This window comes from Mirounga angustirostris, unplaced genomic scaffold (genome assembly GCF_029215605.1).
Source record: "Mirounga angustirostris isolate CCGP_5_RB_7025 unplaced genomic scaffold, mMirAng1.0.hap1 SCAF_4, whole genome shotgun sequence".
In the NCBI taxonomy this organism is placed as follows: domain Eukaryota; kingdom Metazoa; phylum Chordata; class Mammalia; order Carnivora; family Phocidae; genus Mirounga; species Mirounga angustirostris.
Window position 1 is genome coordinate 94,750,208 of NW_026991712.1, and position 26,550 is coordinate 94,776,757.

General features: G+C 40.0%; 1 protein-coding gene across 6 annotated transcripts in view; it reads left to right on the top strand.

Annotated features, from left to right (window-relative positions):
• TRIM33 (tripartite motif containing 33) overlaps positions 1 to 26,550 on the top strand; it is a 145,366-nt gene that overhangs the window by 27,022 nt on the left and 91,794 nt on the right. The gene's annotated exons all lie outside the window — the stretch shown is intronic.

The window sequence follows — 26,550 nt, forward strand, 5'->3', positions numbered from 1 at the left end:
AGAGACAGCAAGAGAGAGCATGAGTGGGGGTAGGGGACAGGGGGAAGCAGGCTCCCCACTGAGCAGGGAGCCTGATGTAGGGCCAATCCTAGGACCGCGGGACCACCACCTAAGCTGAAGGCAGGTGCTTAAGTGACTGAGCCACCCAGTCCTCCCAAGGTTTTTTTTTTTTTTTTTTTGTAGTAAGTTTTGAAATTGGTAATAAGTTTGCCATCTTTGTTCTTTTTAAAGATTGTTTTAGCTATTCTAGGTGCCTTGAGTTTTCAGATAAATTTTAACATCAGTTTGACAATCTCTATAAAAAAGCCAGCCAGGATTTTGATGGTGTGTTGAATTTGTAGGTCAGTTTTGGGGAGTAAAACCATCTTAACAATTATTAAAGTTTTCCAATCCACGAAGATAGGATGTCTTTACCTTTACTTAGGTCATCTTTACTTTCTTTCAAAAATGTTTTGTGGTTAAATAAAAATGTTTTGTGGGTTTTTTTCCTTCTACTTATTTTTTATTATTTTTAAGTTTTTAATTTCAGTTAGTTAATAAGTGCTACATTGTAGTGATTCAGCAGTTTCACGCATCACCCGGTGCTCATCATGACAAGTGCATTCCTTAATCCCTATCACCCATTTAACCCATTCCCCCATTCCCCCATTCCCCCTCTTCTCTGGTAACCATCAGTTTGTTCTCTATAATTATGAGTCTGTGGGGTGCCTGGCTGGCTCAGTCAGTAGAGCACTCTTGAGACTCTTGATCTCTCAGGGTTGTGAGTTTGAGCCCCGTGTTGGGTGTGGAGCCTACTTTAAATAAAAACTTAAAAAGTCTGTTTCTAGAATATAGATTTTGATACTTAAAAAATTTATTTCTAAGTATTTTTGTTTTTGTTTTTTTTAAAATTTTTTTTTCTAATGCTATTGTCAATGAAATTGTTTTCTTTCACTTTTTGGGATTATCTGTTATTTCATATTCATTATTAATTCATTGCATAAAAATACAGTTGAATTTTGTACATTGATCTTTCATTCTTCAACAGATTCTGGGGATTAGGAGATAGATATCTTTGGAGGGCCATCCTTTTTTAATTTAACCTTTAAAAAAAATTTATTTGATGGGATGCCTGGGTGGCTCAGTCGTTAAGTGTCTGCCTTCGGCTCAGGTCATGATCCCAGGGTCCTGGTATCCAGTCCCACATTGGGTTCCTTGCTCGCCTGGGAACCTGCTTCTCCCTCTACCTGCTCTGCCTGCCACTCCCCCCTGCTTGTGATCTCTCTCTCTCTCTCTGACAAATAAATAAAATCTTAAAAAAAAATTTATTTGAGATAGAGTGAGAGAACGAGCAGGGGGAGGGACAGAGGGAGAGAGAGAAGGAGAAGCAGACTCCCCACTGAGTAGGGAGGCTGATGTGGGGTTTGATCCCAGGACCCTGAGATCATAACCTGAACAGAAGGCAGACTCTTAACTGACTGAGGCACCCAGGTGCCCTGGAGGGCAATTATTCTGCCAGGTATAATTAGTGTAGACACTCTAGCTTTCTTATGGTTGCTGTTTGCATAATATATCTTTCCTACCCTTTTACTTTGAACTTATATATTTGATTTTCTTTTAAATAGTAATCTCTACACCCAACGTGGGGGTCAAACTCACAACCAGGAGATTGAGTCACATGCTCTTCTGAGGCATCGCTATATATTTAAATTTAAATTGCCTCTTTTGTAAATGTGCATTGTGGATTGTTTGTGTTATCCTTTTGTTTTTGTTTTTTCTTTTTAAATAGAGCCTGGCAATCTTTGTCCCTTAGTTGGATTGTTTAAACCATTTACATTTAATGTTACTGTTGATATAGTTGGATTTATGCCTGCCATTTTGCCTTTTCTTTTCTCTATGTCTCATATCCTGTTTTTCCATTTTTCCATTTCTGTTTTTTTGTGAAACTGATCTTCCCCACTCCCAAGGATGACAGTTGTGTTATTGTCCTAGATCATTTGTGAAATGAAGTCTACTTTCCACTGCAGTGTGAAGCCTCTGATGTTTCTTGTCAGAGGGCATAACCTTGGGCATATATAGTCACCCTGGGATATCATGGTTTTAGGAGGGGGCTTTTTAGCAATTTCCTTGATCTCTGTTAAACTGTTAGTATCACACAAAGCTGTTAGGCTTCACTAATTGGGGTCTGGTTATCTATTGTTTTTGACAGTGGCCTGGGACATAGCTTTTTTCACAGTTCATTGTAATTAAGTTTGGATTCCTTTCTGAGGTAGTTTTTGAGGTTGCTCTTTGAGATTTTATTATGACCCCAGGAGCACTCTTTTTTAGATTCCTTGGGTCTCTCATAAACTAGCTGTTCTGTGGTTTAGCTTGTTGTGCTCATGGAGCCACCAGCTTCCTCTTAATTGCCATCAAAGTTTCCTCTGTTTTTAAGAATGCCCTTAGGTTTGAACTTTTGTACACTCCAAATAAAGTCATTCCTGTTGGAAAGAGCTTGAGGGTCCTTTTGTAATAGCCTGCCTCTCCTCCTGGGCAAATTCTCTTGGGCCCACTGCTCTGGAACTGTAGGTGGGGCCAGTGGCTCACTTCTGGGGGTGAAATCCCTGCTGTATGAAGAGGGTGCTGGGTGGGGTAGGGTAGCCTCTGGTCTTATTGGCTTGCCTCTTAGGCATGGGACCGCTCTTTTACCAACAAGTGATCCAGTTGCCCCAGTATTTTTGTCCAGTTGTGCCTGGAATAGAACTGTGTCCAGTGAATTGAGTTAGTATGGAGGAAGGAAGCTTCTGACCTCTTGGCCACACTGCCTTGAATTCAGCATTTGTAATCCAGAGCTCTGTGGGGAGAGAAATGTTGGTGGCCTGCCCCTCTTGGGGGAAGGTATTGTAGCCCTTGACTTGGAGCTGGTGGGAGAGGCTTTTTTGGCTATACCTACCTGGAGTGTTGCTTCCATCATGATGAGTTTGTAGTGGAGGGGGGGAGGGGGGTTGGGACTTAAGTGCCACAGACTCGTTTTTTTACCCAAGACTAAGTCAGTTTTCTTGGATTTTTAATTTTTAAATCATTTTTACTGTATGCTCATAGGACAATTTCCAGATCCTTAAATAGTGATTTAAAAAAAAAAAAAAAAACTTTTCAGGGCGCCTGGGTGGCTCAGTTGGTTAAGCGACTGCCTTCGGCTCAGGTCATGATCCTGGAGTCCCTGGATCGAGTCCCGCATCGGGCTCCCTGCTTGGCAGGGAGTCTGTTTCGTCCTCTGACCCTATCCCCTCTCATGTGTTCTCTCTCTCTCATTCTCTCTCTCTCAAATAAATAAATAAAATCTTAAAAAAAAAAAAAAACTTTTCAGTGGGGTGCCTAGCTGACTCAGTTGGTAGAGCATGCAACTCTTGGATCTCGGGTGTGCACACCCATGTTGGGTGTGGAGCTTACTTAATTTTTTTTTTTTTTTTTTTTTTTTTACCAGTTATGGTTGCTTCTCTGGAGAGGGATCTGCAGAATTCCTCTCACTATTTTTTCAAAAATTTTCCCTGTCCTTTTTAAATAATTATTTTCTTGGTGTGTCTGTTTCCATCCTTTTGCTTTCAACATACACATTTGTTTTTGTTTGAAGTGCATTTCTTTTAGACAGTCTATTGTTGGGCCATGTTTTTATTTTATCCATTCTGCCAGTCTTTGTCTTTAATTCATGTAGTAGACTGTTTACATTTAAGGTAGTACAGATACATTAGGGCCTAAATCTGCTCTTATTATTACTTTTTTTGGGGGGGGGTTTGAGTCTTCTGTTTTTCTTTTCTTTGAATGGATGTTCCCTTCATGGGATTACCTAAATATTTTTTTTAAATTTCATCTTTATTTAATTATGATGCTTTTTGTATAGTTTTTTATAGTTCTGTGTAGTGCTTGAATAGTTTCTTAGTGGTTGTTTTAGATAGTATACCCATTTGTAATTTACATGCTATTTATATTGACAGTTTGCCATTTGGAGTAAAATATAGGAACTTCTATTTAGATCCTTTTACCCTTTTTATTTTGTGTTTTTTTGTTTGTTTGTTTGTTTCTAAGTAGGCTTCACGCCCAGCGTGGAGCCCATCAGGGACTTGAACTCACGACCCTGAGATCAAGACCTGAGCTAAAATCAAGAGTTGGATGCTCTACTGACTGAGCCACCCAGGCACCCCCACCCTTTTTAGTTTTATAATGTGGTTGTTATTTTATTTTTTTTAGATTTTATTTATTTGGCAGAGAGAGTGTGCACAAGCAGGGGGAGCAGCAGGCAGAGGGAGAGGGACAAGCAGGCTCCCCGCTGAGCAGGGAGCCGGATGTGGGGCTTCCATCCCAGGACCCTGGGATCATGACCTGAGCTGAAGGCAGATGCTTAGCTGACTGAGCCACCCAGGCGCCCCAGTGTAGTTGTCTTTAAATATATCCTCTACATAGCATTATATCAGGCAGTGTTATACTTTTTACATCAGCCATTACATAAGATTTAAGACACCCATGAGAAGAAGTTTTATGTTTACCGTCGTTCTTAACCTTTATAATGTTCTTTCTTTTCTGAAGATCAGAGTTTTGTCCGTTAACATTTCTTTTTCTGTTTAGCAAACTTTCTTTAGCTGTATGTTAGGGGTTTGCTAGCTACAAATGTTTGTAGTTTTCCTCCATTGAGAATGTTTTTAGTTCTCCTTTATTCCTGAAGGATATTTTTTGATGCATCTAGAGTTTGTGGTTAAGAGTTCTTTTCTTCCAACTTTTGAAAAATATTGTGCCACTTTCTTCTGGCCTACATGGTTTTCTTGGGATATCCTCTGTTATTTGAATGGATATTCCCCTGTCATGCAGTCATTAGCTGCTTTCAAGATTTTTTTCTTTGTTTTTAGTTTTTAGAACTTAACCACATGTCCTAGTGTTGATTTCTTTGGGTTTATCTTGTTTGGGATTTTTAAGGTTTTTGAATCTGTAGGTTTATGTCTTTTGGAAAATTTGGGACATTTTGAGCCATTTGTTGAAATTAGTTTTTAAAAATTTTTTTATTTAAATTCAATTTAGTTAGCATATAGTGTATTATTAGTTTTAAAGGTAGAATTTAGTGATTGATTCATCCGTTGTATGTAACACCCAGTGCCCATTACATCAAGTGCTCTCCTTAATGCCATCACCTAATTACCGCATCCCCCCACCCACCTCCCCTCCAGCAATCCTGTTTCCTATAGTTGAGTTTTTTTTTTTTTTTTTTAAGATTTTTATTTATTTATTTGACAGAGAGAGACACAGCGAAAGAGGGAGCACAAGTAGGGGGAGTGGGAGAGGGAGAAGCAGGCTTCCCGCTGAGCAGGGAGCCTGATGTGGGGCTCCATCCCAGGACCCTGGGATCATGAGCTGAGCCGAAGGCAGATGCTTAATGACTGAGCCACCCAGGCGCCCCTAGTTAAGAGCTTCTTATGGCTTGCCTCCCTCTCTGTTTTTATGTTATTTTATTTTTCCTTCACTTCCCCTATGTTCATGTGTTTTGTTTCTCATATTCCACCTATGAGTGAAATCATATGGTATTTTTCTTTCTCTCAGTGGCTTATTTCGCTTAGCCTAATACCCTGTAGTTCCATCCATGACATTGCACATAGCAAGATTTCATTCTTCATAGCAAGATTTCATTCCTTTTTGTGTGTGTGTGTGTTAAGATTTATTTATTTGACAGAGAGAGAGACAACGAGAGAGGGAACACAAGCAGGGGGAGGGGGAGATGGAGGAGCAGACTCCCCGCTGAGCAGGGAGCCCAGCATGGGGCTCAATCCCAGGACCCTGGGATCATGACCTGAGCCAAAGGCAGACACTTAATTGACTGAGCCACCCAGGAATCCCTAAGAGGATGACTCTTAGTGGGCCTCTAGATGGCTTCAGGGTAGAGGCTGGTAAGAGAAACCAGCCACATGATTAGAGGATGGGCTGAATGTTCCTGGACCTCTGAGGAGTGGAGAAGGGCTGGAGATTGAATTAAATCACTAATGGCCAGTGTGTGCCTATGCAATGGAATCCCTGTAAAAAACCCTAAATAGGGGTGCCTGGGTGGTTCAGTCGGTTAAGTGTCTGCCTTCAGCTCAGGGTATGATCCCAGGGTTCTGGAATCAAGCCCCATGTCGGGCTCCCTGCTCAGCGGAGAGTCTGTTTCTCCTACCCCTCTGCCCCTCCCCCCTTTTGTGCGTGCGTGTTCTTTCTTTCTCAAATAAATCTTTTAAAAAAACCAAACTAAACAGTGATTTTGGAGTGCTTTGGGTTGGTGAAGGCATGCAGGTCTTGAAAAAGTGGGGTTCCTGGAAAAGATATGGAAGCTCTATGCTTCTCCGTACTTTGCTCTCTGCATCTCTGCCATTTGAGTGTTCCTGAGTTCTATCCTTCCTTTTTTTTTTTTTTTTTTTTAATATTTATTTATTTGAGAGATAGTGAGCACGAGCAGGGGGCGGGGAGAGACGGAGAAGCTTCCCCCCTGAGCAGGGAGCCCGACGTGGGGCTGGATCTCAGGACTCTGGAATTATGACTCATGCTGAAGGCAGATGCTTAACCAACTGAGCCACCCAGGTGCCCCCCCGAGTTCTGTCCTTTATAATAAATTGGTAATAGTAAGTAAAGAACTTTCCTGAGTTCTGGGAGTCGTTCTCGTGAATAATTGAACCTGAAACAAGGGCTTGTGGAAACCTTCTAAATTTATTTCCAGTTGGTCGTAAGTACCAGTGATAACCTAGGACTTGTGATTGGTGTCTGGGGGCAGTCTTGTGACACTGAGCCTTTAACTTTTGGAGTCTAATGCTAACTCTGGGTAGTTAGTGTCAGAATTGAATTGTAGGACATCCAGTTGGTGTCAAAGTTGGAGAATTAGTATTGGAAATAATACCAGGTATTTGGTGTCAGGAGGAAAAAACCTCTCACACAACTTTATACAGATGCAAACCAGTTCTTAACTTGAGGGCCATATAGAAATAGACTGGGCTTGATCTATCCCGTGGGTCTTAGTATGCCCATCTCTGGACTAATAAATGGTCTGTCCTTGAGAATGTCCTGTTTGTGGTTGAATAGAATGTGTATTGTACTGTCTGTTATGGAGTGCTCTATATAGGTCAGTTACATAAAGTTGGTTAGTATGTTCATGGGTCTGTATTGTTGCTAATACGGTTTTATCAGTTTCTGAGAGATGAGTATTGAAATCTCCCACTGAAATTGTTGAATTGTGTGTTCTCCATTTATTCTATTATGTATTGTTTTGTGTATTTGTTAGGTGCATATGCATTCATAAATGTCACATATTCCTTATGTATTGATACTTAGCATATGAAAATTTTATCTTTGTCTAGTAATTTTACTCATCTGAGTTTTTTTTCCTGATGTTAACTTAGCCATTCTTTTTTTTTTTTTTTTTAAGATTTTATTTGTTTATTTGACAGACAGTGAGAGAGGGAACACAAGCAGGGGGAGTGGGAGAGAGATAAGCAGGCTTCCTGCCGAGCAGGGAGCCTGATGCGGTACTCGATCCCAGGACCCTGAGATCATGACCTGAGCCGAAGGCAGACGCTTAACCGACTGAGCCACCCAGGCGCCCCTTAACTTAGCCATTCTACCTCTCATGGTTACTGTTTTCCTGGTCTTTCCCCCTCCTTTTACTTTATTTATAAAAGATTTTATTTATTTATTTATTTATTTATTTATTTGAGAGAGGGATAGAGCCTGCGCATGGACATGAGTGGGGGTGGGGGTGCAGAGGAAGAGGGAGAGAGAGTCCCAAGCAGGCTCCAAGCTCAGCGTGGAGCCCATTGCAGGGCTAGGTCTCAGGAGGCTGAGATCATGACCTGAGCTGAAATCAAGAGTCAGATGCTTAACTGACTGAGCCACCCAGCTGCTCAGTCCCCTCCTTTTACTTTAAATCTGTTATGTGTTTGAATCTAAAAATGTTTGGTTTAGATAGCATATAGTTGGATTTTGTATTTTATTCAGTCTGACAATCTCTGCTTGGAGTGTAGTCCACTTATATTTAATGTAACTAATGTTGTGATTGGATTTAATTTGGCCATTTTGCTGTTTGTTTTCTGTCTGTATCATAACAATTTTTGTTACTTTATTATACATTTTGTGTCTGTTGGTATTTTTAATGCACTTTAAAATTTTCTCTCGTTTTGTTTTCGCTTTGTTTCTGTTTTAGTTGTTGCTCTAGCAATTATGTCTTTATTATTAACCTCTTCAGAATAATGCTATATTAATTTTATTAAAATATGGAAACTGCTTCACTATAGATCCATTCCTCTCCTTTGTACTGTTACTGTGTACTATTCCATGTAAATGTTTAAAAAACCATCAGTGCATTGTTATGATTGTTTCAAACAGTCTTGTTTCTATTAAAGAAATTAAGTGGGAAAAACCAATATTTTGTATCTTCTTCCATGTTTACTCTTTCTAGTGCTTTTTATTTCCTTCCTGTGGATCTGAGTTAGTCTCATTTCAATTCTTTTCAGCCTGATGTACTTCCTTTATTATTTTTTGTGGTACAACCATGCAAATGACATTCTCTTAAATTTTATTTATCTGAGGATGTTTTTATTTTGCTTTCATTTTGAAGAATATTTTTCCTTGCTATCAAATTCTTGGTTTACAATCTTTTAGTACTTTCTGTATGTCATTTCATTGCTTTTTGGCCTACCATTGTTTCTGGTGAAAAGTCAGATGTTAATGGTATTGTTCCCTTATGTGTGATGAATTGTTTTTCTCTTGCTACTTTAAAGGTTTTGTTTGAAAATCTTTGTCTGCCAGCAGTTTGAGTTTGAGATAATCTAGGTTTGATTCACTTTCTTTTTATCATAATTGGAGTTCTTCTAGTTTTTTAAATCTGCAGGTTAATGTTATTTCATCAGGTTTGGAACATTTTCAGCTATTATTTCTACAAATGTTTTTCCTACTTTTTTATTCTTGGATTCCCATTACGTTTATGTTGGGATTCTTGGCATTGTCTTGCTGGTCTCTGAGGATCTGTTCCATTTTCTTTGGTCTTTTTTCCTTTTTTGGATTGAATATGTTTATCTACAGGTTCACTCAAGTCTATTGAGCCCAGATATGTAATGAAATTTTTTTTTTTTAAGATTTTATTTACTTATTTGACAGAGAGAGACACAGCGAGAGAGGGAACACAAGCAGGGGGAGTGAGAGAGGGGAAGCAGGCTCCCCGCGGAGCAGGGGGCCCGATGCGGGGCTTGATCCCAGGACCCTGGGACCATGACCTGAATGGAAGGCAGATGCTTAACGACTGAGCCATCCAGGCGCCCCTATGTAATGAAATTTTTATTTTTGATTTTGGACTTTACATCTTTGTGGGTTGTTATAGTTTCTAGTACTCTTCTTGAGACTTCCTGCATGTTGAGGCAGTGTCCTCCTATTTTACTTTATTCTTTGAAAGGTTCCTTTTATTCTTAGGAATATTTATAGTAGCTGCTTCAAAATCTTTGTCTACTAACTCCCAGTGTCTGGGCTCAGTTGATCAGTTGACTGATTTTTCCTTCTTCCCTGAAGTCAGGTCACAGGTCACACTTTGCTATTTCTTTGAATGTTTTCTCCGTTTGATAGCTTAGATAATATATATCTGTATATCTATATTGTAGCCACTCTAGGTTATGCTTTATCTTTCTGTGATTTGTTGGTATTTTTTAGTAATTTACCTAGACTTAAAATGTGGAATCGATCTTTTGTATATTGTACAGCTGCTGATGTCTTTTAAGTATTTTTGCTTCTTTGTTTAGTCTGGCTTTATAGGGCTTGCTCCTGTATTTGCATAGCTTGGTGGTCAGTCTGTGCTTTGGGCATTAATTTTGGGTATTAGTTGTGATCGAATACCTTGGGCCTATGAGGTGTATACCCACTAATGATTGATCTCTGTGGTTTGGGAAACGTTTTCAAATTTCTGGCCAATTTTTAGTCTCACAAGACTGGGATTCCTTGGGTCTCCCTTTTGGTTAGCCAATTATGTGTGGAGAGTTTTAGTCCTTCTGTGACTCTCTCATTTTAAGTATAGAGTTGACCCTAGAACAATGGTGGGGGATGGGGCACCAACTCTGATGCACTTGTCAATCCTCATACAACTTTTGACTCCCCCAAAACTTTACTACTAATAGCCTGCTGATGACAGGAAACCTTACTGATAACATAAATATTCAATTAGCACATGTACTATACGTTATATGTGTCATATACTGTATTATTACAATAAAGTAAGCTAGTAAAAAGAAAATGTTATTTTTTGAAGATTTTATTTATTAGGGAGAGATTGAGAGCATGTGGGCATGCACGTGCACATGAGCAGGGAGAGGGGCAGAGAGAGAGGGAGAAGCAGACCTCCCTGCTGAGGATGGAGCCCAACTCGGATTTGATTCCGGGACCCTGAGGTCATGACTTGAGCAGAAGTCAGCCGCTTAACTGACTAAGCCCCCCAGGCACCACAAGAAAATGTTAAGAAAATCATAAGGAAGGGAAAATGCATTTACATTACTGTAAAAAACCCACCTATAAGTATACCTTCACTGTTCAAACCTGTGTTGTTCAGGGGTCAGCTGTGTTGACTTTATGTTTGGGGTGGGGCTTGCTCTGTGATCCTAATCTTGGTATATATAGCAAGCTGTTATTTCCTGAGATTCACATTTTTAGTGGGCAAAGCTTTTGTTTTCACATTTGCCCTCCTCCCCTAATTGATTATGCCTCATATTGCACCAAAGCTGCTGTTTATATGGTCAGTCCCACTGAAGTAAATCTGCTAAATCTTGCAGGCCAGACTGTTGGGGTGGTAGTGAGGATCATAGGATCATTCTCATGCAAGAAGGGCAGCATCTCCCACTGTTTTACCTGAAATTCTAGCAGTTTTTGTAGAATAAGCCCTTCTTGTTTTGTCTTTTAATGATTCTCAGTGCTCTGAAATAGGTGGGTTTTTGTGTATCAGTCTGTCAGTTTTGTTCAGGCTTCTTTTTTAAAGTAGGCTCTATGCCTAGTGTGGAGCCCACTGAGGGGCTTGAACTCAAAACCGTGAGATCAAGACCTGAGATTACTACTAACTTGATTTCAGTAAAATATGGAGTCGCCAATATGGTTCTTTTTCGTTCTCTGTCCTTTGTGTTATTGTTGTATATGTTACATCTGTGTGTTACAAACCCAGCAATACGTTTGTTATTGTTGGTTTTCTACAGTTTCAAAGAAGAGAATAAATGAAAAAAAATTAGTGTTTTATATGAATTTGCATATATTTATTTCTGGTACACATTAATTTCTGTGACTTTTCATTATGGTTTGGTGTCATGTCCTTGCTTCAGGATGACTTCCATTTCCTCTCTCTCCCTTTGTGGTGGTGTTTCGTGCAGTTTTCTTTTATTATTTATTTATTTATTTTAATTAATTTATTTAATTTTTTAAAAAGATTTTATTTATTTATTTGACAGAGAGAGACATAGTGAGAGAGGGAACACAAGCAGGGGGAGTAAGAGAGGGAGAAGCAGGCTTCCCCGCGGTGCAGGGAGCCTGATGTGGGGCTCGATCCCAGGACCCTGGGATCACGACCTGAGGCGAAGGCAGACGCTTAACGACTAAGCCACCCAGGCGCCCCTATTATTTATTTATTTTTAAAAAAGATTTTATGTGCTTATTTGACAGAGCAGGGAGGGAGAGAGCACAAGCAAGGGGAGTGGCAGGCAGAGGGAGAGGAAGAAGCAGGCTCCCCACTGAGAAGAGAGCCCAATGATGTGGGGCTTTATCTAGGACTCTGGCATCATTACCTGAGCTGAAGGCAGACACTTAACCAACTGAGTCACCCAGGCACCCCATGCAGTTTTCTTTTCATTTTTTATAGGTTTTATTTATTTATTTGACAGAGAGAGACACAGTGAGAGAGGGAACACGGCAGGGGAAGTGGGAGAGGGAGAAGCAGGCTCTCTGAGGAGCAGGGAGCCCGATGCGGGGCTCGATCCCAGGACCCTGGGATGTGACCTGAGCCGAAGGCAGATGCTTAACGCCTGAGCCACCCAGGCGCCCCTGCAGTTTTCTTTTAAATCAGTTAAAGAGAAAAAGTAGGTTTATACTGTGTTACACGTTTGCTTATGTAATTAGCCTTACCTGTGGTCTTCATTTCTTTATATACATTTGAGTTACTGTCTGATGTCACTTCCTTTCAGACTGAGGAACTTTCTTTAGTATTTCTTGTAAGGCAGGTGGACTTGCAATGAATTTCCTCAATCCATATTTGTATGTGGTGTGCTTATTTCATTTCCACTTTTACAGGTTAACTTTAATGAATGTGGAATTCTTGGTTGGTAATTTTTTCTTTCACCCCTTTGAATTATGTCCTCCCACTGCTTCCTGGCGTCCACTGTTTCTGCTGAGTCTACTGTTCCTCTTATTGTTTCCTTGTACATCATGGGTCACTTTTTTTGTCTTTGATATTCAGTAGTTTAACTGTAATGGTTACCCATTTGCTGGTATATATTTGTTTATCCTTTTCTCCTTCAGCCTTCTTTTGTTTTAGGTATGTTTCTTAATATGATCTTCCAAACTATCAGTTTGCTTCTTAGGAGTTTCCATTTTTTTTTTCGGGTCTTCTGTTTATTTAAATTTTGAAATCATACTTACTTAATTTTAGTGGAGCTCTTTTGTTATGTGTATTTTTTTTTTTTTTTTTTTTTTTAGATTTTATTTTTTTTGACAGAGACACAGGGAGAGAGGGAACACAAGCAGGGGGAGTGGGAGAGGGACAAGCAGGCTTCCCGCTGAGCAGGGAGCCCGATGTGGGGCTTGATTCCAGGACCTTGGGATCATGACCTGAGCCGAAGGCAGACGCCCAACGACTGAGCCACCCAGGCGCCCCTTGTTATGTGTATTCTAATTGCATTTCTGTGGAAGTTCTCAGTACTTTTTTTTGAACTCAAGTTCTCTTTTGTGTCTTGCATTAGTTCTGCCTCAGTAGGAGCCAGCCAGCTGGTTCTGATTGTTCACTTCAGTCTCTCTCAAGTTACTGAACCTTCTCAAATGGGATATACTTGTTCTTTGCATATTCATGAGTATGGCTTCATTTACAGGGGCAGGTTGGGGGTAGTGGTGTGGTATTGGTCAGTGGTGAACCTACATAGACCATGGAATACATGATAAACTTTGTTTCAACTGCCCTGTACTGAATGCATTTTCAAATTAAATACCTTATCCTGAGAGTATCCGATCCTTACTCTTTCCCTGCTCAGCTTGTACAGCTAGTGTAGGAGCTGCCCTATCATGATCCAGGGACTGTCTGAGCCTGCCTTTGCAGAATTCGCATGGCCTCCTAAAGGAGGTAGTGAATAAACAGATACAGTGGACCCAGGTAGCCCATCCAATTGTGGGTCTTCATGGTCATGTCTTCAGGCCTCACTTCAGGATCTTTTTGGTTTCCTACCTCCTTTCCCCATAAAAAGAGAGAAAGGAAAACAGAGTTGAATGCAAGTTTACTCACACAAGCATATGTATGCATACACAAACTGAAGCCCTCTCTCCTGTGGAGTATACCTATAGAGAAGACTCAGAATTTCTGTAGATTTGGATTTGAGTACTTGAATTCAGGAACTATGTTGAATTTTCTGTAATATGACATTGTTTCCACCTGAGTTAGTGAATATTCAGTCATTTAAGCTGAATGTTCTGTACTCTCTCTGTAATGAACCAGATAGTAAACACTAGACTTTGTGTCCAAATACTATCTCTGTAGCTTTTACCTTCTTCCTGTCCAAATACTATCTCTGTAGCTTTTACCTTCTTCCGTTCTTCTTGTTTAAAAGTATAAAAATCAATCTTAACAAATTGTTGGCTGAACTGTCTTGTTGTTTGATACTGACTTTTTTTTTTAATAGCTAGCAGGCTATTACTGGCACATATCACCAATTTAAAGATACATTATTTTGGGGCGCCTGGATGGCTCAGTTGGTTAAGTGTCTGACTCTTGATCTCAGCCCAGATCTTGATTTCAGGGTCGTGAGTTCAAGCCCCGTGTTGGGCTCCATGATAGATGTTAAGGCTCCAGATTATAATTATGCCCACTTAAAAAAAAAAAAAAATGTTGGGTGACTGGGTGGCTCAGACGGTTAAGCGTCTGCCTTCGGCTCAGGTCATGATCCCAGAGTCCTGGGATCGAGTCCCACATCGGGCTCCCTGCTCCTTGGGAGCCTGCTTCTCCCTCTGCTTCTCTCTCTCTGTCTCTCATGAATAAATAAATATAAAAAAAAATGTTATTTTTACACAGGTTTCTGTTAATATTGAAAAAACTTGGAAAAAAAGAAAAAAAACTTTGGTATTTTATTTCAGATAATGCTGAGTATTATAATTAGATTGATATAATTGTTAATGAACTTATAATTTTCTGATTATACAAGGTTTTTTAATTTTTATTTATTTTTTTATTTCTATATATATTTTTAAAGATTTTATTTGACAGAGAGCACAAGCAGGGGGAGCAGGAGAGGGAGAAGCAGGCTCCCCGCTGAGCAAGGAGCCCAGTGCGGGACTCGATCCCAGGACCGTGGGATCATGACCTGAGCTGAAGGTAGACGTTTAACCAACTGAGCCACCTGGGTGCCCAGTTTTTGAATTTTTTTTTAATTTAATCTTATTATGTTAGTCACCAAACAATATATCATTAGTTTTTGATGTAGTGATCCACGATTCATTGTTTTCATATAACACCCAGTGCTCCATGCAGTATGTGCCCTCCTTAATACCCATCAGCAGGCTAACCCATCCCCCGCCCCCCTAAAACCCTCAGTTTGTTTCTCAGAGTCCATAGTCTCTCATGGTTCATCTCTCCCTCTGATTTCCCCCCTCTTCATTTTTCCCTTCCTTTTCCTAATGTCCTCCATGCTATTCCTTATGTTCCACAAATAAGTGAAACCATATGATAATTGACTGTCTCTGCTTGACTTCTTTCACTTAGCATAATCTCCTCCAGTCCCATCCATGTTGATGTAAAAGTTGGGTATTCATCCTTTCTGATGACTGAGTAATATTCCAATGTATGTATGGACCACATCTTCTTTATCCATTCATGTGTTGAAGGGCACCACGGCTCTTTCCACAGTTCGGCTGTTGCGGACATTGCTGCTATGAACATTGGGTGCATATGGCCTTCTTTTCACTACATCTGTGTCTTTGGGGTAAATACCCAGGAGTGCAATTGCTTTGTCATAGGGTAGCTCTATTTTTAATTTTTTGAGGCACCTCCACACTGTTTTCCAAAGTGGCTCTACCAACTTGCATTCCCAGCAACAGTGTAAGAGGGTTCCCCATTCTCCACAACCTCTCCAACATTTGTTTTTCCTTGCCTTGTCAATTTTTGCCATCTCAGTGTGGTTTTGATTTGAATTTCCCTGATGGCTTTACCTTTTTTTTTTTTTTTTTTAAAAGAGCATGCGGGTGGGGAGGGGTAACGGGAGAGGGAGAGAAAGAATGTTAAGCAGGCTCCATGCCCAGCATGGAACCCCACGCAGGGCTCTATCTTATAACCTTGGGATCATGACCTGAGCCAAAATCAAGAGTCAGATTGACTGAGCCACCTATGTGCCCGTGCCCCTGTTTTACTTTTTATTTATTTATTTTTTAAAGTAGGCTCCACACCCATCCTGGGGCTCAAACTCACTATTCCAAGATCAAGAATTGCATGCTCTACGTATGGAGTGAGCTGGCCAGGTGCCCCCTACGAGGTTTTTTAATTTTAAAGAGTATATACTGAAGAATTAAGAAAGAACACCAAGAAGCTTTATAATAGATGTGCTTAATGCATTTCCTAAATATATTTAATGATGTTTGATAATCAGCATTGGGTCTTATATGAATGATCACATGTGCACATAGTGGCCATGTTTTCAGCTTAAGCCAGTTGTACATTTAATTGTAAAACTGACTTGTGGAAATTGGCTGGATACATATCAGCATAATTTAAATACATGTTGCCCTATGGTATTGTCTTGTAAATATTAAACCAATTTGTTTATAAATGAATTATTTCAGTTATTTTTTATATAATATCCCCAATTTCTCCCAGTGTAAAGCAGTTTTCTTTTTAAAAGTATTTTATTGGGGCTCCTGGGTGGCTCTGTCATTTAAGCGTCTGCCTTCGGCTCAGGTCATGATCCCGGAATCCTGGGATCGAGCCCCATATTAGGCTCCCTGCTCAGTGGGAGTCTGCTTCTCCGTCTCCCTCTGCCTGCTTCTCCTGCTGCTTGCTCTCTCTCGCTGTCTCTGTCATATATAAATAAATAAAATCTTTAAAAACTATATAAAGTTTTTTATTTATTTAAGTAATTTCTACACCCAACTTGGGGCTTAAACTTGTGACCCCAAGATCAAGAGTCACACTCTCTTCCAAATGAGCCAGCCAGACACCCCTAAAGCAGTATTCTTTATTTTGCCTCTCTTAGCAACAAATCATTCTCTTTCCTTCTCTTCATTGCCAATTTTTTGTAAGAATGGGCAAGAAGTTCAATAGTCTACATCTTCAGCTCCCCCATACTCATAATAAAATCTTTCTACTGTTACCTCCTTTGGTCTACAATTTTGTAGAAAAGATCAGTGATCTGTTGCTTCAGAATCCTGTTGTTGTTATTATTATTATTATCCTTATGATTTTAAGTAGGCTCCATGCCCAGCTTGTAGCCCAACGTGGGGCTTGAACTCAGGACCCTGAGATCAAGACCTACGCTGAGATCAAGAGTCAGATGCTTAACTGACCGAGCCACCCAGGTGCCCCTCTAGTTACTATTTTTTGCCTTCCTTTCAGCAAATAATGTAATACTTCCTAAGTTAATATTATTGAGGGTACGCAAGGCTGAACAGGAGATGGGTTCAAGATAGAAGGAGGAGGGGCGCTTGGGTGGATCACTCGGTTAAGCATTTGCCTTCAGCTCGGGTCATGATCCCAGGCCACATCAGGCTCCCAGTTCAGCGAGGAGTCTGCTTCTCCCATTACCTCCGCCCCTCCCTCCTGCTTGTGCACTCACTGTCTCTCTTTCTCTCTCTCTCAAATAAATAAAATCTTAAAAAAAAAAAAAAAAAAAAAAGGAAGGAGGAATTAGCCTTAGGAATGGTTATACCTTTTAAACTTGGGACTCTTGATGCTACCTGATAATCTTAATATACTTTCCAGCCTGTTTTTCCTGTTCCCTGGATTATTCAGTCTTTTGGCACTTAGCTCACAAGATTCTCACTCTCATCACTTGATCTGGCCTCCCACTTAGGTTATTAGAGGCATGGGTGCAAATTCTCTTATACTCCCTTCTTCATCTGAAAATGTATCTATATTTCTTATTCGTAATTAGTTTCTAAGGGAAAAGAGAAGGGAGTTGATGATTAAAGGTTTGGACCAGCCATTCCAGGTTATGGGAAAGAGAATCTAGGGTGGAATAAAAAGAGTGTTAGGTTAGGGTGCCTGGCTGGCTCAGTTGGTAGAGCATGGGACTCTTGATTTTGGGGTTGTGAGTTCAAGCCCCATGTTGGATTTAGAGCTTAAGTGAGCATTTTTTTGTTAAAAAAAAGTGTGCATGTTAGTAGTTAACTGAGATTCAGGATAGAATGCAATTTTATTTATTTATTTATTTTTAAAGATTTTATTTTATTTATTTGAGAGAGAGAATGGGATAGAGCATGTGAGAGGGGAGGGTCAGAGGGAGAAGCAGACTCCTTGCTGAGCAGGGAGCCCGAAATGGGACTCGATCCTGGGACTCCAGGATCATGACCTGAGCCGAAGGCAGTCGCTTAACCAACTGAGCCACCCAGGTGCCCCAGTTTTTTTTTTTTTTAAAGATTTATTTATTTTGGGGGCACTTGGGTGGCTCAGTCGTTAAGCGTCTGCCTTCGGCTCAGATCATGATCCCAGGGTCCTGGGATCGAGCCCCGCATCGGGCTCCCTGCTCAGCGGGAAGCCTGCTTCTTCTCCCTCTCCCTCTCCCCCTGCTTGTGTTCCCTCTCTTGCTGTCTCTCTCTCTGTCAAATAAATAAATAAAATCTTAAAAAAAAAAAAAAAGATTTATTTATTTTTAGAGAGAACACATGGGCGCATAAGTGGGGGGTGGGGCAGAGGGAGAGAATCTCAAGCAGACTCCCCACTGAGTGAGAAGCCTGACACCAGGCTTGATCCCATGACCCATGAGATCATGATCTGAGCTGAAACCAACAGTAAGGTGCTCAACTGACTGAGCCACCCAGGCGCCCCTAAGGATAGAATACAATTTTAAAAGTAAATTGGTACAGTGATGACAAGTTAATCATGAGTAGTTAATAGAAAAAAGTAGTTGACCACCCCCCCAAGGAAAAAAAAGAAAAAGTAGTTGACTTTTGTTTGATTCTCATTTATTTCAGTTATACTTGTGTATATTTTACTGGCTTTTTTTTTTTTTTTAATTATTTGAGAGAGAGAGACAGAGATAGCGACAGACATAGCGAGAGAGAGCACGAGCAGGGAGGAGAGAGAGAAGGAGGCCACCTTCCGAGCAGGAGCCGGATGTGGGGCTTGACCCCAGGACCCTGGGATCATGACCTGAGCTGAAGGCAGACACTTAACTGACTGAGCCACCCAGGAGCCCCAGGCTTTTTTTTTTTTGAAGATTTTATTTTTGGGTGCTTGGGGGTTCAGTCAGTAGAGCATGTGACACTTGATCTCAGGGTTGTGAGTTCAAGGCCTATGTTGGGCATGGAGCCTAGTTAAGGAAAAAAAAAGGATTTTATTTTTAAGTAACGTCTATATGCATCATGGGGCTTGAACTCACAACCCTGAGATCAAGAGTTGCATGCTTTGCTAGTTAGGTGCCCCGTACTGGCTTTTCATGTAAATTGCACTTCTTGGGATTTGCAGTTGTAAATGTTGAAATCTGTGTCCTGAATCTGAACTCCTTTTCTGCTTTACCATAAATATTGGTATGTTGAAGGGTACTATAGTGTCTTTGATCCTGTTCTCCCTTGCTAATCCTTACTGTGCTTCAGATTTTAACTAGTTATATGTTGATGGTTCTTTCTACACATTTCAGCTGCAGAACTATGCTAGTTAAACACAATCTATCCAAAACTTATTCATTACATTCTGACTAAAATTACTTTTCCCTCATTTTGAGTTATTGTGTAATTATCCATGTCAGAAACTTGCAAATAATCTAGAATTTCTAATTTTTTCCTTTGCTGTAACTGTTGCCTCTCCATCATCATGCAGTTATTCATTAAGCAGTTGATTCTGCCTCTGATTTATCCTCAATATTTCTTTTATGACTGCCTTAGTTTAGTCTCTCATTTTGTTACTAATGGATCAGCCTTTTAATTAGAGAACCTCTTTAGTATAGGTTTTAAGGGCATGGGCTGTCAGTTCAGACATTGTGGTTTCAGATCTTACCCTCCTCACGCATTTACATTGTCCTAAGACCTTGAGAACAATACCTGATTTCTCTGAAGCTCAATTTCCTCACCTTTCAAATGGGGATAGAAATTGAACCTACTTTACAGAGGTGTTATGAGCACTAACTGAGCTAATACATAAAAATTATGTATTATGAGCACTAACTGAGCTAATACATAAAAATTTCGTGATAAATACTAACTGGTCTTACAGTAAAACCTTGTATTAATGCAAATTTAGATAAAATTTGGTCATGATTGTCTCTTGTCCTCAGCAAAACTTTCATTCTCAAACAGGCAGGTTAAAATTCTTACTGGGGTGAAGGCGGAAGTACATGGTAGAACAAGGTTGGGCTGGGAAATAAGGGATATGTGGTGGCAGAGAGTCCCTGTGTCCCCAGTAGTCTTGTCAACCAGTTATTGTGAACCAAATTGAAAAAATGGTGGCAGTCGGTGCGCCTGGGTGGCTCAGTCGTTAAGCGTCTGCCTTCGGCTCAGGTCATGATCTTCAGGTCCTAGGATGGAGCCTGGCATCGGGCTCCCTGCTCAGTGGGGAGTCTGCTTCTCCCTCTCCCTCTGCCTCTCCCCACTGCTCCTACTCTCTCTCTCTCTCTCTCTGTCTCAAATAAATAAAAAAAAAAAAAAAGAAAAAATGGTGGCAGTCAAGAGAGTAGACATTCCTAGAATTCCTTCTGATATTTTAGAACAGTTGTTTTCAAAATTGGTCTTTAGAACACACTTAAGCATGGTACTAAACTGCAGTCTTCGGACACTTGTTATTGGCTAACTAAGAAAGTTTGCATAGTTACTTCTCTTTCCAACAACTTGACGACTGTATTTTATGCAGTTGAATTTTGATGTCCTCACTTACTTTTGTAAAGGCAAGATTTTAGTTTATTTTTGTATTCACTCATTCATTTTATTAAAGGAGGCTCCACACCCAGCGTAAAGCCCAATGTGAGGCTTGAACTCAGGACCCTGAGATCAAGAACTGGGCTGAGATCAGGAATCAGATTTTTTTTTTTTTTTTTTAAGATTTTATTTATTTATTTGACAGAGACAGAGATAGCGAGAGCAGGAACACAAGCAGGGGGAGCAGGAGAGGGAGGAGCAGGCTTCCCGCGGAGCAGGGAGCCTGATGAGGGATCACGACCTGAGCCCAAGGCAGATGCTTAACTGACTGAGCCACTCAGGCGTCCCAGGAATCAGATGTTTAACTGACTGAGCTAGTCAGGCGCTGCTTACCTTATTTTTAATTAACATTTTATCTCTTGATTTTCCCTTCATATTGTATTTAGAATGATTTTTTTTAAAGCTGTAGTTTAATTGTAAGAGAACATGTTATTGTAGTTTGATATTTTAATTTCATGTTTTTTATCTTCCTAAATTAATACTTATCTCTATATATTTACTTTTACATGCATATTTAGATATCAACATATTCTATTAATGACTTTGCTAATTATTATTTTTTTGCATCTCAAGAACATTTTTCCATGTTCTTTTTTTTTTTTTCTTCTTTTTTTTTTTTAAAAATAAGCTCTGTGGCCAGTATGGGGCTTGAACTCACAACCCTAAGATCAGGAGTTGCATGCTGTACTGACTGAGCCAGACAGGGACCCCTAAATATTTTTCCATGTTCTTTTTTATTTTATTTTTTTAAAGATTTTATTTATTTATCAGAGAGAGCACAAGCAGGGGAAGCAGCAGCAGAGCAGGCAGAGGGAGAAGCAGGCTGCCTGCTGAGCAAGGAGCCTGATGTGGGACTAAATCCCAGGACCCTGGGATCACGACCCGAGCTGAAGACAGATGCTTAACCAACTGAGCCACCCAGGCATCCCTTTTCCATGTTCTTTTTTTTTAAAGATTTTATTTATTTGACAGAGAGAGCCACAGCGAGAGAGGGAACACAAGCAGGGGGAACGGAGAGGAAGAAGCAGGCTTCCCGCGGAGCAGGGAGCCCGATGTAGGGCTTGATCCCAGGACCCTGAGATCATGACCTGAGCCGAAGGCAGACGCTTAACGACTGAGCCACCCAGGCGCCCCTCCTTTTCCATGTTCTTATAGTCAGTAGTAGGTTAACCTGGATAAAATTACCAATTTGTAAGTCATAAGTAGTCTAAAATTGGCACTTTTATATGGTTAAATTGAGTGCTTTATTAGTTCTTGTAGCAATGAGCAGCATTGTTATGTCTGAAAATTTAATTTGCTTTTACTTTTGAATAGTGGTATCATCAGGATGTAGATTGCTAAGTTGACTTATTTTCTCTAAAAGCTTTTAAGATTTTTTTTTTTTAAGATTTTATTTATTTATTTGACAGAGAGAGACAAAGTGAGAGAAGGAACACAAGCAGGGGCAGTGGCAGAGGGAGAAGCAGGCTTCCCGCTGAGCAGGGAGCCAGTGCGGGGCTCGATCCCAGGACTCTGGGATCATGACCTGAGCCAAAGGCAGACGTGTAACGACTGAGCCACCCAGGAGCCCCAAGCTTTTAAAATATTATCCGTTATCTTTTTGCATTGTTTTTTTACTAATGAGGTCTGCTGTCAGTCTGATTGTCTTACAATAACTAGCAGTTATTAAGAGTTTTTCCTCCATCTTTACTATGTTTAGTTGTGGGTTTATTTTTATTTATCCTGCTCAGGACTTGAATTGCAGTCTGAGAGCTCATTTCTTCAGTTCTGAAACTCTTAGCCATTATCTTCTTTAAATAGCATCTGTACCTCATTTCCTTCATGAACTTCTAGAACTTCTATTTGATGCATACCAGAGTTTCTCATTCAGTTCTTTAGCTTTCTTTTCTTTTTGTAGTTCCCCTTTTCTCTATCTCTGTGCTGAATTCTGTAACAAATACTGGAGTTTCTCATTCAGTTCTTCAGTTTTCTTTTCTTTTGTAGTTCCTTCTCTCTACCTCTGTGATGAATCTCTCTCTTCTACTTCATTAATTTCCTTTTCAGTTATCTCTTGCTTACTGTTTAACTTGTGTTTTGAGTTTATTCAGTACTAGATTTTCTCTTTGATTCTTTTTTAGCTCTATTTTCATAGATTCTGTTTGTCCCATTAACCCCCTCAACATTTTATGCATAGATTTTTGAAATCTTTTAACAGATTGTTTTATTTTCTGTGGGTTAGGTTTTTATTTCTTGCCTTATTGTGTTTGTTGACTTACTCTAATAGAATTGGGTACTGTAAGTTTATTTTATGAGCCTATCTTAAGTTGGTGTCCTACTTGTGCCCTGGGTTGGGAGGTGTTCTAATGAGATAGTTTTGTGTTGGTAAGTTTCCAGAGAAGCTTCACTTTTTGTTGTTGTTGAATGAATATGTGAATTCACCTAAATAGGAATCCCAGGGGTGCCTGGGTGGCTCAGTTGTTGGGCGTCTGCCTTCGGCTCAGGTCATGATCCCAGGGTCCTGGGATTGAGCCCCGCATCCGGCTCCCTGCTCCACGGGAAGCCTGCTTCTCCCTCTCCCACTCCCCCTGCTTGTGTTCCTGCTCTCGCTGTGTCTTTCTGTGTCAAATAAATAAAATCTTAAAAAAAAAAAAAAAGGAATCCTAGGAAGAGAAGTAGAGATGAGGCAAAGATACAACTTTTGTTTAATGGACATTTTGTTTGGAGTTCTGGGTTGATTAAAGAAGGGGTTTTATTTTTTAATTTTATTTAATTGACAGATACAGCGAGAGAGGTAACACAAGCAGGGGGAGTGGGAGAGGGAGAAGCAGGCTTCCCACGGAGTAGGGAGCCCAATGCGGGGCTTGATCCCAGGACCCTGGGATCATGACCCAAGCTAAAGGCAGTCGCTTAACCAACTGAGCCACCCAGGCGCCCCTGTTTTTTAATATTTTTAAAAAAGATTTTATTTATTTGTCAGAGAATGCACAAGCAGGGAGAGCAGCAGGCAGAGGGAGAAGCAGGGACTTGATCCTAGGACCCTGGGATCATGACCTGAGCCGAAAGCAGACACTTAACCAACTGAGCCACCCAGGTGTCCCAAAGAAGGGGTTTTAAATAAGAACTTGAACTTAGTTAGGGGGACACCTGGGTGGCTCAGTTGGTTAAGCATCTGACACCTGACTTCGGCTCAGGTCATGATTTCAGGGTGGTGAGATCGCCCCATGTTGGGCTCCATGCTCAGCGGGGAGACCTCTGAGGGTGGCTGGAGTCTCAGTAGGCTCTTATTTTCAAAGCAAACATTTATGTAATTTTTAAATTTATTGAATAAATACAGAAGCAGATAGCAAAAAGATCGCTGAAGAAGCTTCAACTCTTTTTGTTTTAGTGGTAAGATACCTTGGCTGCTGGGTAATCTGTCAGGTCTAAGTAGTCTGCCTAGGAATGGGGTTTGCTGATATCTATAGACTTGAACTTATTCCCTCTCATTGGAACTTCTTTCATGCCTTAAATTTCTGAATTCCGAGCTTCAAGAGTGCTTCTCCATTGACACAGGAAAATATTTATGGAAAATAAGAGTCTTTCTGAGGTGTATGTTTCCATTCCTCGTGTACTGTGGGTTGGGTTTCTTTTGCAGTGTTCGTATTATTTTGCTTCTACATTTCTTAAAATTGCATGTATAGTGATTCGTGTGCTCTGTTCCTTCCTTTGCCTTAAGATTTTTGGATATTGTTTTTATCTTCCAAATTCCTTAATATTATTTTAATGGAATAATACTTAGATATAGATGAATTTTTATTGTCATTAACTGTGATGTCCGCTTGCCAGATTGAAGTAATTTTAAGAATCTGAGAATCAGTTTATTGGGTTCAAAAAAACCAAAGACTTGCATCAAATTATCCTTTACACAGGTATAATGAACACTTTTATAATATTGTTTCTTGCTCAGAACAGAATATCTCTCCATCTTATGTATCCTTCAACAAAAATATTCCTTCATTTAGATGCTGCAGATTTCTTAACTTCCTCAATATTTCACATATGTATATGTGGACCTTTTTCTATTTTTTATAGCCTTTTTTTTTTTTTTTAATGTGTGAACTTTGCACTTGCTGTTCTTGGTTTGTATACTATTCCTTTCCTAGTTGAGTTTGGAGTCACCCTCAGGCTCAGTGATTGACTGACAGGATTGATACAGAAAAACGTTTACTCTCATGGTTGCATTTTATTAGAAGGAGAGAAGAAATAGATTAAAATTAGCAAAGGTGCTTGGTGTGAAGTCCAGGAGAAAATAGGCGCAAGCTTCCAGATGTCTCCTTTCAGTGGAGTTGCGCAGGGGGATGCTTAGTTTTAGAGTAACTATGTCTGACAATATGCAGGAGTATTGCCAATCAGGAAAGCTTACCTGAGCCTCCATGTCTAGGTTTTTATTGGGGAATGGTCATAAAGGGGTGCATTCTCCGTAGAACTCACACCACCTACTGAGACTCTAGCCACCCTCAGAGGTCAAACTGAATACAGCATGGCCCAAGGCCTCAAGCATACAAAAACAGTCTTATCAGGTAGAATATTCCAAGAGTTAGAGGTCATGTCACAGGAGCCATTTGAGGGCTAGTACTGGAGATGGGCCTTCCTTAGGAATGTACAGGATTTGAAGAACCAAGGTCAGCAAAGTAAACTTTCCTGCACACTAGTAGATGAATGTTCATTTTTCAAGACCATGTTTAAGTGTGATCTCTTCAGTGAAAGCTTAATTTATTGTAAGAAGTTAGTTGCTCCCATAGTTTTGCTCCTACAATTACTTATACTTACTTCCTTTGTGGTTTTATTATACTCTGTGTTTCTTGAAAGGTTTGTAACTCAATGCCATCTCAAATATGGAAATATTTATATACCTTTTCCTCCTTTCTCTTTCCCATAGTGTTTCTTCCTTTGATTTGAAAAATTATTTTTATGTATTTCCTTTGAGCAACATCTTTGTACTTTGTATAATAAAAACTATGTTTTGTTTTCAAACATATAACTTTGAGTTTAACAGTGTATATGTCTACTAGGAGACTGATATTCCTACTTAAATTAATTAACTTATTTAGAGTGTGTGTGCACATGAGCGGGGGTGGGGTAAGGGAGTGGGGCAGAGGAAGAGGGGGAGAGAATCTCAAGCAGGCTCCATGCTCAGCATGGAGCCAGTGCAGGTCTGACCTCATGACCCTGAGATCATGACCTGAGTGGAAATCAAGAGTTGGAATGCCCAGTGGACTGAACCACCCAGATGCCCCCTGATATTCCTACTTTTAGAATGACACTGTATTTAAGTTTCTGTTTTCCATTGGAACTACTGTATAAGGTTCTATAATTTGTATACTTAAAACTCTTGGGGATTCTGTTTATATCCTAGTCTATAGTTGTACATGGTATAAACTATAAAAATTATATACTAGTCTTGAACCCTTTCTTGAAAGTAAGGATTGTATTGTTTATGCTATATTCTCAGTTTTATGGCTGACACGTAGTAGTTCGTTTGCTGTGTTGACTGTGTTGCTGTTTTTTAGTTTTTAACTTCCATAGGTTTATTTCTTCTAATAGATGCTAGATCACTAGGCCATTCAGGCACATGTGATCTTTCTTCCCACACGAAAGTGAATTCAGGTAGTTCTGAACCAAATCAGAATTTATTAGATGATAGATTGTGTATTTCTATTGCTGCTGTAACAAAATTGCCATTAATTTGGTGGCTTAAAATAACGCACATTTTAATCTTTTACTGTTGTCAGTTTTACTGGGCTACAGTCAGGATGTCTGCCGGAGTCAAAGTGTAGTCAGGTCTGGTTCCTTCTAGAGGCTCTGAGGAGAAAATCCATTTCCTTGTCTTTTTCAGCTTATAGTGGCCACTTTTATTTCTTAGTTTATTGCTTCATTCCCAAAGTACATGACTCCAATCTCTGCTTCCATTGTTCGCCACCTTCTCCTTTTTTGTAGCCTAACCTTCCTCTGTCTCCCTCTTACAAGATGACATTTAGGGCCCATCAAATAATCCAGGACAGCATCTCAAGAGCCTTAATTTAATCATATCTGCAAAGTCACCTTCACTCTATAAAGTGACACTGACAGGTTCCAAGGATTAAGATCTGAATATCTTTGGGAGCCATTATTTGACTAATACGTTGTAATAAAGCACTTTTGGTTTTTTTTTTTTTTTTTTTTTGTATAAATGCTTGTTTTCTCTTCCTAAATAGGGTATCATTTTCCCCCAAAGGAGTAACTCAGTGGATTATTTTACTGAGC